This window comes from Petaurus breviceps, unplaced genomic scaffold (assembly GCF_028583685.1).
Source record: "Petaurus breviceps papuanus isolate PSGF00001 unplaced genomic scaffold, PetGlider_PUasm1.0 688, whole genome shotgun sequence".
NCBI lineage: Eukaryota > Metazoa > Chordata > Mammalia > Diprotodontia > Petauridae > Petaurus > Petaurus breviceps.
The window spans coordinates 22,231,519-22,245,228 of NW_027186457.1; the positions used below are offsets into that span (position 1 = coordinate 22,231,519).

The following is a 13,710-nucleotide window of genomic DNA, read 5'->3' on the forward strand; positions in this document are numbered from 1 at the left end:
TCAGTTCACAACTCCACCAACAATGTATTAGTGTCCCAGTTTTCCTACATCCTCCCCAAAATTTATCATTTTCCTTTTTTGTCATACTAGTCAACCTGATTGGTATAAGGTAGTATTTCAGAGTTATTTTAATTTGCATTTCTCTAATCAAAAGTGATTTAGAGTACTTCTTCATATGTCTATAGATAGTTTTGATTTCTTTATATGAAAACTACTTGTTCCTCCTTTGACCATTCTTCAATTAGGGAATGGCTTGTATTTTTAGAAAATTGACTTAGTTCTCTATATATTTAAGAAATGAGGAAGGGGCAGCTAGTGAGTAAAGCACCGGCCCTGGAATCGGGAGGACCAGAATTCAGTTCTGGCCTGAGACACTTAACACCCACACAAAAAATACTAGCCATGTAACCTTGGGCAAGTTACTTAACCCCAATTACCCTCCAAAAGGAAAAAAAAAAAGAAATGAGGAAGATTCTGGTTTTTGACCCATATCCACTTCCATTTTATGGGAGAATTCATCCCATTCACATTCATAGTTATGATTACTGTGTATTTCCCTCCATCCTATTTTTCCTCCTGTTTGTCCTCTCTCTCCTGTCACCCTTTCTCTCCTTGACAATGTTTTGCTTCTGTCTACCACCTACCCTGGTCTGTCCTCTCTTTTGTCAGTTCCTACCACCCCAACCCTTTGCTTAATTTATTCCATTCCAACATTCCCATCTAGTAAGATAGACTTCTACATTCAACTGATTATGCATATTCTTCCCTCTTTGCACCAATACTAATGAGAGTAAGGTTCAAGTGTGCCCATTGCCCATCCTCCCATCTTTCCCTCCAATATGTTTTTCATATTTCGTCATGTGAAATAATTTCCTGCATGCTACCTTTCCTGCACCCAGTGTGCTCCTCTTTTTCATCCCTTTATTTTTTATGTAATTCCCTCAAATTCCCCTTATACTTCTGTCTATATATATTCCTTCTAGCTATACTATTAGTAGTACAATTTTAAAGAATTACAGGTATCATCTTCCTATGATGAACAGTTCATTTTCATTTAATCCCTTATGTTTTCCTTTCCCTTTTTACTTTTTTAGGCTTCTCTTGGGTCTTGATATTGAAGATCAAATTTTTTGTTCAATTCTGGTTTTCTTTGTTTTTGTCCTTTTGGAGGGGAGGAAGCAGGTTAAGTGACTTGCCCAAGGTCACACAGCTAGTAAGTGTTAAGTGTCGGAGGCCAGTTTTGAACTCAGGTCCTCCTGACTCCATGGCTGGTGCTGTACTCACTGCACCACCTAGCTGCCCCCTAATTTTGGTCTTCTTGTGAAAGCTTGAAATCTTTCTTTTTAATTGAATCACCATTTTCCCCTTTGAAGTATTATTTTTAACTTTGCCACATAGGTGATTCTTGATTGTAGTCTTAGCTCCTTTGCCTTCTGGACTACCATGTTCCATGACCTCTGATCCTTTAATGTTGCAGCTGTTAAATCCTTTATAATCCTGATTGTGGCTCCCCAGTATTTGAATTTTTTTCTTTCTGGTCACTTGCAGTGGTTATTCTTTGACCTGATAGTTCTGAAACATTCATAAACATACATGAACATTTATCTATTTTTCATTCTTTTGAATCTGATTGATTCTTGGTGTGTCATAGAGTCATTAGCTTCCATTTCTAATTTTAAGGAGTTGTTCCTCAATTAGCATTTGTACTTCCTTTTCCATTTGGTTAATTGTACTTTTTAAGGAATTATTTTCTTCAGTGGATTTTTTGTATCTCCTTTTCCATTTGGCCAATTCAAATTTTTAAGCAGTTGTTTTATTTTTCCAAGCTTTTGACTCTTTTTTCATAATTCTTTTATATCCCTCTCATTTCTTTCCCAATTTTTCTTCTACCTCTCATGATTTTTAACTCCCTTTTGAGCTCTTCCATGAGTTCTTTCTGGGCCTGAGACTACTTTCTATTTTCTTTTGGGGCTTTGCCCATAAGTGTTTTGACATTGTTGTCCCCTTCTGAGTTTGTGTATTGATCTTCCCTATCACCATAATAACTTTCTATGGTCAGATTTTTGTTGTTGTTGTTGCTTTTTGCTCATCTTGTTTGGTCTTTTTCCTTTCTTTTAAATTTGAGCTCTGCTCCCAGGGCTCTGTCTCAGGCTTCCTGGGCCAGGGGCTATAGGCCATGGCTATTTACCTGGCGCTGCCCTGATGTTGCCCTGAGGCCCACAGGGAGCTCTTGTGGCTGGTGCTGCACTGAGGGGGGTGGCTGGTGCTGCTGGAGGCCACAGGAGTCTGGTGCTGAGCTGCAGTCTTGGTGCTGGTGTCTGCCACATGTTGAAGCTGGTGGGGGTGTTTCTGGGTTTTTCCAGGGCTACACTGAAGCACATCGTGGTCTGGTCACTGGAGACTACCTGTTTGTCCAGGGCTATGCTGAAGTACATGGGGGGTCCTGGTGTTTGCATGTCTCAAAACCTTTTGCTCTATTTTTCCCAATTCATATCTTTGTTTGTTTGTTTCTTTACCTTACTTTCCACGTCTTTTCTGTCCATTTTAAAACTGTCTAATCACTCTGGATATCATTTTCTCCTTTTGTCTTAATTGTTCCTTCAGTGTATCTCTTCCTCCCCTACCCTCCTGCCCCTCCCTCTCCCATCCTCCCCAGTTCCCTGCCTCCTACACACTTAAAAACAGTCATTTCTGCTACAGTGACGGTGCTGGGTGTAGGGAACAGGCTGATGACATTTGTGAAGGGAAGCAAAAAGACAAAATGGGCCTCTCACAGCCAGGCCCCAAAGCAGAAACGAAAACCACAAGAAGCCAAGGGCCAGTTCCCTGAGCTCTGTGTGGAAGGAGCTCAGTCAGACCTCTGCTGGCTGAGCACTGAACCCTTCAGCCCAATTCCCCCGCGACCACACACATACTCTTCTGCCCTCGGCTTAGCATCTTAGACTCCCAGCAACTGACCTCCGTTCTGTACCACCAGTGTGTCCCTGCTATCACCTCCATGAGGAGGGACCTGGGGGGACAGCCTTTCCTTCCTTTCTGGCTTAGGTGATCATGGAAGACCAAGGTCCTGTCAATTCTTTATTGCCAGTTTTTTCTTTCAGTTCATTATTGTCAAAGACACAACTATCCTCCCTGTCACCTAAATATATCCTTGACTACTCACTCTCTCTCATGCACTCTGTCCCAATCAGTTGTCAAATCCTATAGATTCTACCTTCTCATCATGACTCATATAAACCATCTTTTTTCCTCTGACACTGTCACACTCTGGTGCAGGTTCTCATTGCTTCATGCCTGGACCATGGCAATGGCCTTCCAGTAGGTGTCCCTGTCTCAAATCTCTTACCACTTCAATCCTTCCTCCATTCAGCTACCACAGAGGTCTTCCTAAAGCACAGTTTAAACCATGTCACCTACCACCCTTGCCCACACACACACACACACACACAGTAAACTCCAATGACTCCCTGTCACCTCCAGGATCAAACATAAATTCCACTTAAAGCCCTTCCTAATGGACTCCCCTATCCCACCTTTCTAGTCTTCCTCCCTACCACATACTCTCCAATCCAATGGCATTGACCTCCATGTTATTGCCCACAAGAAACTCCCTCTTCCAAATCCATGCATTTTAACCAAGTCCCTCATCCCTACAATTCTCTCCCTCCTTCCCTCCCAACGTCCCTGGCTTCCTTTAAGTCTCAGTTAAAATCCCTCTTTCTGTAACAATCTTTTCCCAGTCCCCTTTGATGCTAGTGCTATCCTCAGCTGGCCTCCAATTTATCCTGCCTGTGTCATTTGTACAGAGTTGTTTGAATGTTGTCTCCCTCACTGGAGGTACTTAAGAAATGTTTGCTGGGGGCAGAGTCAAGATGGCAGAATAGAAGCAGAACCTCTGCCTGGCTCCGGCTTCCACCCTCCCCAATTCATGTAAAAGGGGACTCTGAACAAACTCTGGACAAACTCTGGAGCTACAGAACATACAAAATGACACACAGAAGCTAACCTCCTGCCAAGCGCAGCACTCTGGGAGCTGAGCCCAGTTCCCTGCCCAAGGTTTTAGCCCCAGGGCAGATCTGACCAGCTGCTGGCCATAGGGACTCCAGATCAGCAGCAGCTGTGGCCATTTCCAGATTTATCAACACATAGATGCAAAGGACAAAGTGAGAGGTCAGTGCAGTCTGGACTTTGGGAACAGTAGTTGGGAGAGCCTCGGCTTTTGCCCCCAGGGTGAGAAGCCACTGAGAGGCCTTGACCCAGCCAACACTACATTGCAGCTTCAGCTTCTGGTCTGCAGAGTGTAGGGGGATCAAGCACCAGTCTGAGGGGTAATCGCTCTTGCTTTAACCTGCTTGGATCTGGATTGCAGTCTAGGGTGGAGGTCCTGGGGTGTGTGTCTAGCTTGCCAGAGTGTGTGGAGACCTCAGAGAGGGCACCCATCTAATACCTCTGGCAGCTGAGAAAACACCAGCATTTGGGATGAAAGCTCCCCTGTCTGGTGGCAGAGTCCTACTGTGGCAAAAAGCCCAGGGGTCAAGTGACTGAGGGGCATCATGACCAGGCAAAGGAAACAAAGCAGACAGAAGATTCCAACATTAGACTCCTATTTTGGAGACAAAAAGGATCAAAGCATGGAACAGGAGGAAGGTAGTGAAGTCAGAACTCCTGCACCAAAAGCTTCAAAGGAAAATACGAGCTGGTTACAGGCCATAGAGGACCTTAAGAAGCAGATAAGAGAAGTGGAGGAAAAATTGGGAAAAGAAATGAGAAAGATGCAAGAAAATTATGAAATGAGAGTCAACAGCCTGACTGAGGAAAATAATACCTTAAAAAATAGACTAACTCAAATGGCAAAAGAGGCTCAAAAAGCTAGTGAGGAGAAAAATGCCTTAAAAAAAGCCGAATTTGCCAGATGGAAAAAGAATCTCAACAGCTCAATGAGTTGAATCTTTCCCTTGGATTTAGTTTGGAGCAAATGGAAACTAGTGACTTTATGAGAAATCAAGATGCTGTTAAACAGATCCAAACAAATGAAGGAATAGAAGGCAATGTGAAATATCTCATTGGAAAAACCAGTGACCTGGAAAATAGATCCAGGAGAGATAATTTAAAAATTATTGGACTACCTGAAAGCCAAGATCAAAGAAAGAACCTAGAAATCATCCTCCAAGAAATTCTCAAGGAAAACTACCCTGATGTTTTAGAACCAGAGGGCAAAATAGAAGTTGAAAGAATCTACTGATCACCTCCTAAAAAAAGATCCCAAAAAGAAAACTCCTAGAAATATGATAGCCAGGTTCTGAAATTCCCAGATCAAGGAGAGAATATTACAAGCAGCCAGGAAGAAACAATTTGAATATTGTGAAAACAAAATCAAGATAACCCAGGATCTGGCAGCTTCTACACTGAGGGATCAAAGGGCTTGGAATATGAGATTCCGGAGGTCAAGGGAGCTGGGATTAAAAACAAGAATCACCTACCCAGAAAAACTGAGTATCATGTTTCAGGGGAAAATATGGTTATTCAGTGGAATAGAGGACTTTCAAGCATTCTTTTTGTTGTTGTTGTTGTTTTCTTTTGTTTTGCTTTTTGGAGGGCAATTGGGGTTAAGTAACTTGCCCAAAGTTACACAGCTAGTTTTTTCGCGTGGGTGTTAAGTGTCTGAGGCAGTAACTGAACTCGGGTCCTCCTGACTTCAGGGCCAGCGCTTTACTCACTGTGCCATCTAGCCGCCCCACTTTCAAGCTTTCCTGATGAAAAAACGAGAGTTGAATAGAAAAGTTGTCATTCAGATACAAGAAGCAAGAGAACCATGATAAGGTAAACAGGGAAAAGAAATCATAAGGAACCTATCAAAGTTGAACTATTAACTTTCCTACATGGAAAAACAATAATTGTAACTGATGAAACTTTTCTCAGTATGAAAATAGTTGAAGGGAATAGAAATATATATATATATATATATATATATATATATATATATGTATGTATGTATGTCTATATATGGGTATATGGGCATATGAATACATATGTGAATGTGTGTATATATGTTTACAGGTATACATAGATAGAGGGCACAGGACCAATTTAATAGCAAGGGATAATGCTTAAAAGGTGAAATTAAGAGGTGAAAGAGGAATATAATGAGAGGAGATGGGGAGAGAGAATGGGGTAAACTATCTCATATAGAAGAGGCAAGGGATAAGGGTTACAATGAAGGGGAAGAATACGAAGGCAAAAGGAAATGGGTCAATCTTATTCTCATTGAATTTGGCTTGGGGAGGGAATGAAATACACACTAAATAGGGTATCTTACCCTACAGGAGAGTAGGGGGGAAGGGGATGAGAGGGGGGATGGTGGAAGGGAGGGCAGGCTGGGGGGGAGGGAAATTGGAAGCATCCATTTTTGAAAAGGGACGGGATCAAAGTAGAGAATAGAACAACTGGGAGGTGGGATAGGAGGGAGGGAAATATAGTCAATCTTTTACAATATATCTACTATGTTAATGTTTTGCATTAGCCACACATGTACAACCTATACTTAACTGGTTATCTTCCTAGTAAGGGTGGGTGACAAGGGAGGAAGGGAATGAATCTGGAATTCAAAATTTTAAAATCAAATGTTTAAAATATATATATATATATATACTATTATTAATACTATTTTACATGTAGTTGGGAACTAAGATATACAGGCACTGGGGCATAGAGATCCACCATGTCCTACTGGAAAAGTCGAAAGGGGTATGGGAGAAAATATGGGAAAGAGCAGTTTGGAGCAGGGGATATTCTGTGGGACTGCTGTTTTGGAGTGGTGGCTAGGGGAAAAACGGAGAGAAAATTTGTAATTCAAAATCTGGCAGAAATGAATGATGTAAATCAGAAGTTAATAAAGCATTTGAAAAATGAAAAAAAAAAGGACCCCAAAGATTTAACTCAAAAATAAATTGAAACAATGAATGACTTCAGCAAAATTTTATTGTTGTTCAGGCTAAAAAAAAAAAAAAAAAGAAATGTTTGCTAACTTGACTTGGCTATAGCTTTAAAGCTAGAGAGATCATCTAGCCTTCCTCATTTTGTTGTTGAGTTATTTCAATTGTATGTCTCTTCATGACCCCATTTGGGGATTTCTCTCTCTCTCTCTCTTTTTTAATCAATCCGGGTTATCACTTGCTCAAGGTTACACGGCCAGGTGTTTCTGGATGGGTAATAAATGTCTGAGCCCGGATTTGATCCCCAGGTCATCCTGACACTAGGGCCGGTGCTCTTACTCGCTGTGCTACCTGGCCGCCCCAATTTGGGGTTTTCTTGCCAAAGATAATGGAGAGGTTTGCCATTTCCCTCTCAAAGGAGGAAAATGAGGCAAACAGGGTTAAGTGACCTGCCCACGGTCAAGTCAGATTCGAACTCATGAAAAAGAGTGCTCTTGACCCCAGGCCCAGGGCAATATCCATTGTGCCACGTGGTTACCCAATGAATGTCAGTAATTTGAGCAAGGTCATATAGTTAATAAGTGAGGAAGTAAGAGATTTGAATTCAGGATCTCTGTGGCAAACATAGTACTTAGCATTTTATCAAGAAAACAAGGATTCTTCAATTTCCCTATATTCCTTTTCAGGCGGGAATAGAAGAACCAACTAGGTGTGACTTGAAAACCTTTAAGCAGAAGTGTGTGTGTGTGTGTGTGTTTTAAAGTTCTAGGCTCCTGAATAAAACTCCCTGAAAAGGAGCCTCTGACCTCGTGCCCATTTCTGAATTAGGAGATCTATAGAGGATTATTTGAGGGAAAAGTAGGGGCAGGTGGGAGGTAACCAGTCACTTCTTTTATGATGCTTCTTATCAATACTAATTTTTGCTTTTCCTGCTTTTATTGCAATGAATTTGTGATCTCACTGATGAGCATATTTCCTTGTACAATGCAGAACTCTAACTCATTCACACCTTTTCACCTATTGCCATTTTTGCCCCATTTTTTTCTCCTTTTTTTGGTCTGGACCTATGCTGTCATCAGTAAGAAAATTCCATCTATCAGCTCAGATCTGAAATATATATAGTCTTAGAAAGTTGTTGCAAGCACAGAGACATTAAGTAATAATCACAATAGTTAACATTGATATAATGCTTCCTATGTGCCAGGCACTGTGCCAAGCATGTAACAATTATGATCTCATTTGATTCTCACAATAACCTTGGGAGGTGGGTGCTATTATTATTACCCCCGTTTTACAGATGAGGAAAGTGACAAAGACAGCCATTTAGGGATTTGCCCAGATCACACAGCTGGTGGGTATCTAAGCCCACTTCCTGACTCCACACCCAGTTAAGTGACTTGTTGTAAGTCACATAGCCAGTAGGTGTCAGTAGTGGTACTTGAACCCAGATCTAGCTGACCCTAAGGACAAGCTCTTCATTCAGTATGCTACCCTTGACCCACATTCTCCCATGAAACCTGCACTGAGCATCTCTCTCTGGGGCTGGAGTACTTCCTTGAAGCCTTTTCCCTTTTATGGGTACCAGCACAGTGTTCAGGCTTCCCATCTGCAGTCTCTCACATTTACTATATGATTTGCCCACCTCTTTTTCTGATCAGATATTTCCAGAATGATATACAAGGGGGGTTCAATATATCACCACAACATTCATTCACATGGCATCTTTCTGCATTTTAAAATGTACAAAAACAGGCAGCAGGTGGATTTGACCCTTGGGGCACAGTTTGTCAGCCCTTGACCTACCTCAAAATGGTCAAGTTAGAAAGAAAGGAAGGTTTCTGGGGGAAGATGAGTTTTGTTTTGGACGTGTTGAGTTGGAGATGACTAACAGGTGACATAACACCCTATTATAAGAATTGTCTTGTTTTAAAACTAAGAGGTAATATGGTCCCTCCCTTTCAGCTTTAGGTAGTTAATTGTAGACTAAGTTTATGTTTAGTCAGAAAATCATAAATTCAGTCACAATCACTCCAAGCCCCCAATTAAGAAAACTCCTAATATTTAGGCAGAAGTTGATCTTTCTGCCCAGTTTTACATTTATATCTATCACTAGTTAATCCCTGACATTTTTGTCACTGAGCCAAAATTTCATTTACTAGAAACATCTCAGTAATGAAATAGCAAATTATATTATAACATGTATTGATAGACTAGGAAGGAAAGTTGAGGAAAGATGTGACCATTTCTGGGGATTTCCCACAGTCTAGGTCTTTTTCTCTGAAAGGCCCACAGAACCAATGACCCTCTTTGACATTTCCTTTCTTTGCCACAACTCAATTACTACCTTTATTACTCAGAAGCATGCTGGGATGTATGCTAGTGCCATTTTTTCTGCTCCTAGACCCTCAGAATCTCTATCTCTTAATTCTGAGAGGGTTAGTGCCTTCCTTTTATACAAACTCCTTAGGGTATGATCAAGTCTCTCCAATAATGGCTTTAATTGATTCAAAGAGGTGTACAGGCCCTATTCACACTCCATTATGAGGGATTCAATCAAGAAATGTCCTTAATTAACAAGGGTAATTACTTTTAAGTAAGCTGGGATAATCAAAGGAGCCCTAAATTTTAATATTTGCTATCCTCAACAATCTATAGTTCATAATAGTTTATATAGCATTTATAATTTAATGGTTTATAATTGAATCTGATCATTAACATTCTTGCATATTCAGAAGATTAATACTCCTGCTGTAAGGAAAAAACCTCTGTCCTCCAATCTCAATCCTGAGATTGACATCTGTCTTCCCAAGCTCTCTTCTCAAGTTTCAAGGTACCAGAGCAAACCTTGTGGAATGACGGTTACAGTCATTCAATAATAAAAATCAGTAGGCTCAGCTACAAACCAAGTTCTACAAATGGCAGCTGGGTGGTTCAGGGTTCACTACACCAGGACTTGGGAATTCCTGTTTCAAACTTACCTCAGATACTTGCTAGCTATGTCACCCTTGGCAGATTACTTCCCCTCTCTCAGGCTCCATTTCCTTATTTGTGAATGGGGATAATAATAGTACCTGCCTTACAGAATCAATAAGATAGTGGTGATTTAGAAACCTGAAAGGTCTATGTGAATCCTAGTTATTATTAATAATTATTATATGGGATTGGAGGTCAGGAGAGCAATGAGGGCTGGGTATGTAAATTTGCAAGTCATCAATTTAGATAACTGAATGCAAGGGGATTATTCATGAGATCACCAAAAGCAAGACTAGAGGGAGAGAAGTCCCAGAGCAGAGCACTGGATTACAAACACACACAGGAGATGAGACATGAATGATTATGTAGCAAAACATTCTGAGGAGCAGTATGTCATAGGTTTATAGGATTAATTCCAAGGGTCGGAGAGGTTATCAGGTTTTCTCAATTATGTCCCAACATTTAGAAGTCAAGGTCCGCTATATGGATGGTGACGTAGTAAACATCACTTCTAGGCCGCTAGATAGAAGGAGGAGGTAAAACCAAATGCACAACTCACACCTATTCCAACAGGGTTCATGACAGCTGTTCAGATGTTGGAAAATTTGTACAAGGAGCAAAAAAGCCATCAGGCTCTCAGCAAGTGCTTGTAGATGAAGGATATGCTCCTCTAGCCTGTTGAGTCCCTGATCATGACATCCCAGTGTGTGCTGGGAGAGGGGTGTGTGTGCGTCACAGGACAAGGCATTGGCATCATTTTGAAGCCAGATTGTTTTTGCTAATAAAGAGGAAAGGCTCCTTTCTGATTTCACTTATCAGCAAGGCCCAGCTTTTCTTTTTTTTTTTTTATCAGCTTTGCAGATTTAGAGGTACTAATTCCAGGGCCTACATGACCTAGCTTGTGAACAATTTTTCCCCCCTGAATTCATGATGAGTCATTCTTGGCACATGTTCAAAACCCTCGGTGGCCTTACATGTAAGTGGATGGTATTTGAAAGAAAAACTATAATGAATAAGTGCTTATAGTTATTCTACAGATTGCGCATAGGCGGTGACCTTAGGAGGCAGCTATTTCAGGGTGGGCAGTGTGCCCAGTTCAAGTACTAATAATTACCCTGAGAATGACCTTGGGGAAAGCTATCATTACTTTAGAGTTAGAGGGCAAAGTTTTTTGCAAAAGCTAAAATGAAAAAGAAATATATTGTATGCAAACAGTGAGGTTATAAGCAGTTGTGCTTATAAGAAAACTATTAACTCTTAATATACAAGAAAAAAGAATTGCAATGCAGCAGACCACAACGCAAACATTTCTTCTACATAGAGAATGGAGTCACCTACAGTGTCAGGACATCTTTGGAAATAAAGGACGAACAACAAGTAATAATAGTAATAATGTCTTGCTCCATCCCTAAGCCTCACTTTTACAGGCAGAAATTCAATTAATCAACAATCTGTTAACAAGTCTCATCCATTCTATTGTCAAACTTCTCTCCTATACAGTCTTTCCTCTCTACTCTATATTCATCCCCTGGCTTAGGCCATCTCACCTCACATCTGGACTATTGCATTAACCTGCTTCTTGATTTACCTCTCTCAATCTCTCCCCACACCAAACCATCTTCCACTCAGCTGCCAAAGCAATTTCCCTAAAATTCTACTCAATAAACTCCACTGGCTCCTTATAACCTCCAGGACCAAATATAAGATCTTCTGTTTAGCTTTTAAAGCCCTTCACAACCTGATGCCTTCCTAAATATCCCATCTTCTTTTACTTGATACCTCTCTCCATACTCTGCAACCCAGTGACCCTGGCCTCTTTGCTGTCTCTCACAGAAGATCCTCCATCACTAACCATTCCCCATGCCTGGAATGCTCTCACTCCTTTCTCCCTTTTCTGGCTTCTCTAGCTTCCGATGTGACTCAGCTCAAACCCCACATTGTGCAAGAGGCATTTCCTGATCTCTGCTTTTTGCTAGCATCTTCCCTCCGAGAAAATATTTGCAGTAAGTTTCTCTGGTGAAAGTCTATATAATAGTATATATAATAGTGGGTGACTAGAGATACAGAATGCCACATATTCTGTCAAATAATAATTGTGCTACTTTTTCACTTGAAAGTCTTTGTTATAAGACAGAAGTCTCCATCTAGATAGATGATAGACAGATAGATAGAAGGGATAGACAGATGTAAAGTATTTGTCACACACTTTTCTATATCTAGATAGATAGGTAGATAGATAGATAGATGATAGATAGATGATAGATAGATAGGTAGATAGATAGATAGATAGATAGATAGATAGATAGATAGATAGATAGATAGATAGATAGATAGATAGATAGGTAGGTAGAAGGGACAGACAAATGTAAAGTATTTTTCAATACTATGTCACAGCCATTGTGTTAAGTGCTGGAGACACACATCCAAGCAAAAAAGACATTGCATACTCTCAAAGATTTTACTTTCTAATGAAGGAAGACAGTACATAAAAGAGAGCTGGACAGGGGGAGGGTCAACTCTTCTGAGAAGGAGCTGGAAAAGTCCCAAGAGTGACAGTGGGGCTGGGGGTGAAGTGAGTGTGATCTGGGCACCTCAGCACCACCAGAAGAGGGGGCTGCAGAATGGCAGCATGTCCATGGTGAGGAAGCTGCTAGAGAGAAGGTCTAGAGAATGAGGAACAGAAAGTTGGGAAATGATCGCGGTACTTTTTTTTAAAGGCAGCAATGCAAATTTAAAAAGTTAAGTTGGATCTAAAGCACTAGGTAGAAATGTAATGGTACATGAATATTAAATGCAGGGAATTATCATCTTCACATCCATGGATGATGTTGTAGATTCTGACATGTGACCCTTAGCTCTGCCTTGAGCTCCCAAAACAGCAAAGTGATTCCTGTGTTGTGGAAGGCAAGGATGGAAGAATTAAAGAAAGGAGAAAGAAGGCGCCTGATCTATCAGAGAAACAAAAAAGCCTAATGCAGAATCGTGTAGTGTGGTGGGTAGCTTGATTTGAATCTTGCTGCTGATACCACCAATATCATCACAGGCTAGTCATGTAATCCCTCTGGGCCTCAGTTTCCCCATCTGTAAAATGAGGATAGTATTACATGTAGCACCTGTCTCCCAGGGTTGTAAGCCTTCAGTGAGATAATGTACAGGTAAGGAAAGCCATCTCTTGGCACACCCTCAGCATTGCCCTTTCTGGTTCTAGTCAACCACATGGGAGCTTTGGGGCCTGATGTGTGTGTGACTCAGCACTGACTGGATAAATTTGGTGACTAACACCCCTAGAGCAAGAAGAGCTGATGACTCAGTAGATATTTAAAACAAATACTCAGACTCTCTTCTCTTCCTACAATGAATTGTGTTGAGATTGTTTCAAGCTGTTCCAGAAAGGGGTGTGGGATGTAGGGTGGAGTTACCTTATTTCCCAGACTGATCAACATGCAAATAACATCTAAATCAAAAGGCCTAAAAAGACAAGGCTGAACTTGGGGTTGGGCTACCTCTTTTGTGTTCTTTCCAGATCTCAGGTGAACAGGTATCTAGAGATGAATCTGTTTAAGCTTGGAGGCTTCCTTGCAGGTTCCAGAATTCTAAAAGCCCTGGGTTCCACTGGGTCAGAGCCAAATGGTGGCTCAGGAAGGAGCCCATGGCAACTACTCCAGATGACTAGTAACAACAGGACTGGTCCAAGCCTGTCTCATTTCATCTGAAGACACGGGCAGAGGTACAAAGGCAGACAGACAGAGGGAGGGAGGGAGAGAGAGAGAGAGAGAGAGAGAGAGAGAGAGAGAGAGAGAGAGAG

General features: G+C 41.2%; 1 protein-coding gene across 1 annotated transcript in view; it reads left to right on the forward strand.

Annotated features, from left to right (window-relative positions):
• Positions 1 to 2,434: 2,434 nt before the first annotated feature.
• Positions 2,435 to 13,710, forward strand: part of SELENOT (selenoprotein T) — a 143,653-nt gene continuing 132,377 nt past the window's right edge. Inside the window, exon 1 of the mRNA XM_069104752.1 lies at positions 2,435 to 2,439. The gene's annotated coding sequence lies outside the window, so the exon portion shown is untranslated. The remainder of the gene's footprint in view (positions 2,440 to 13,710) is intronic.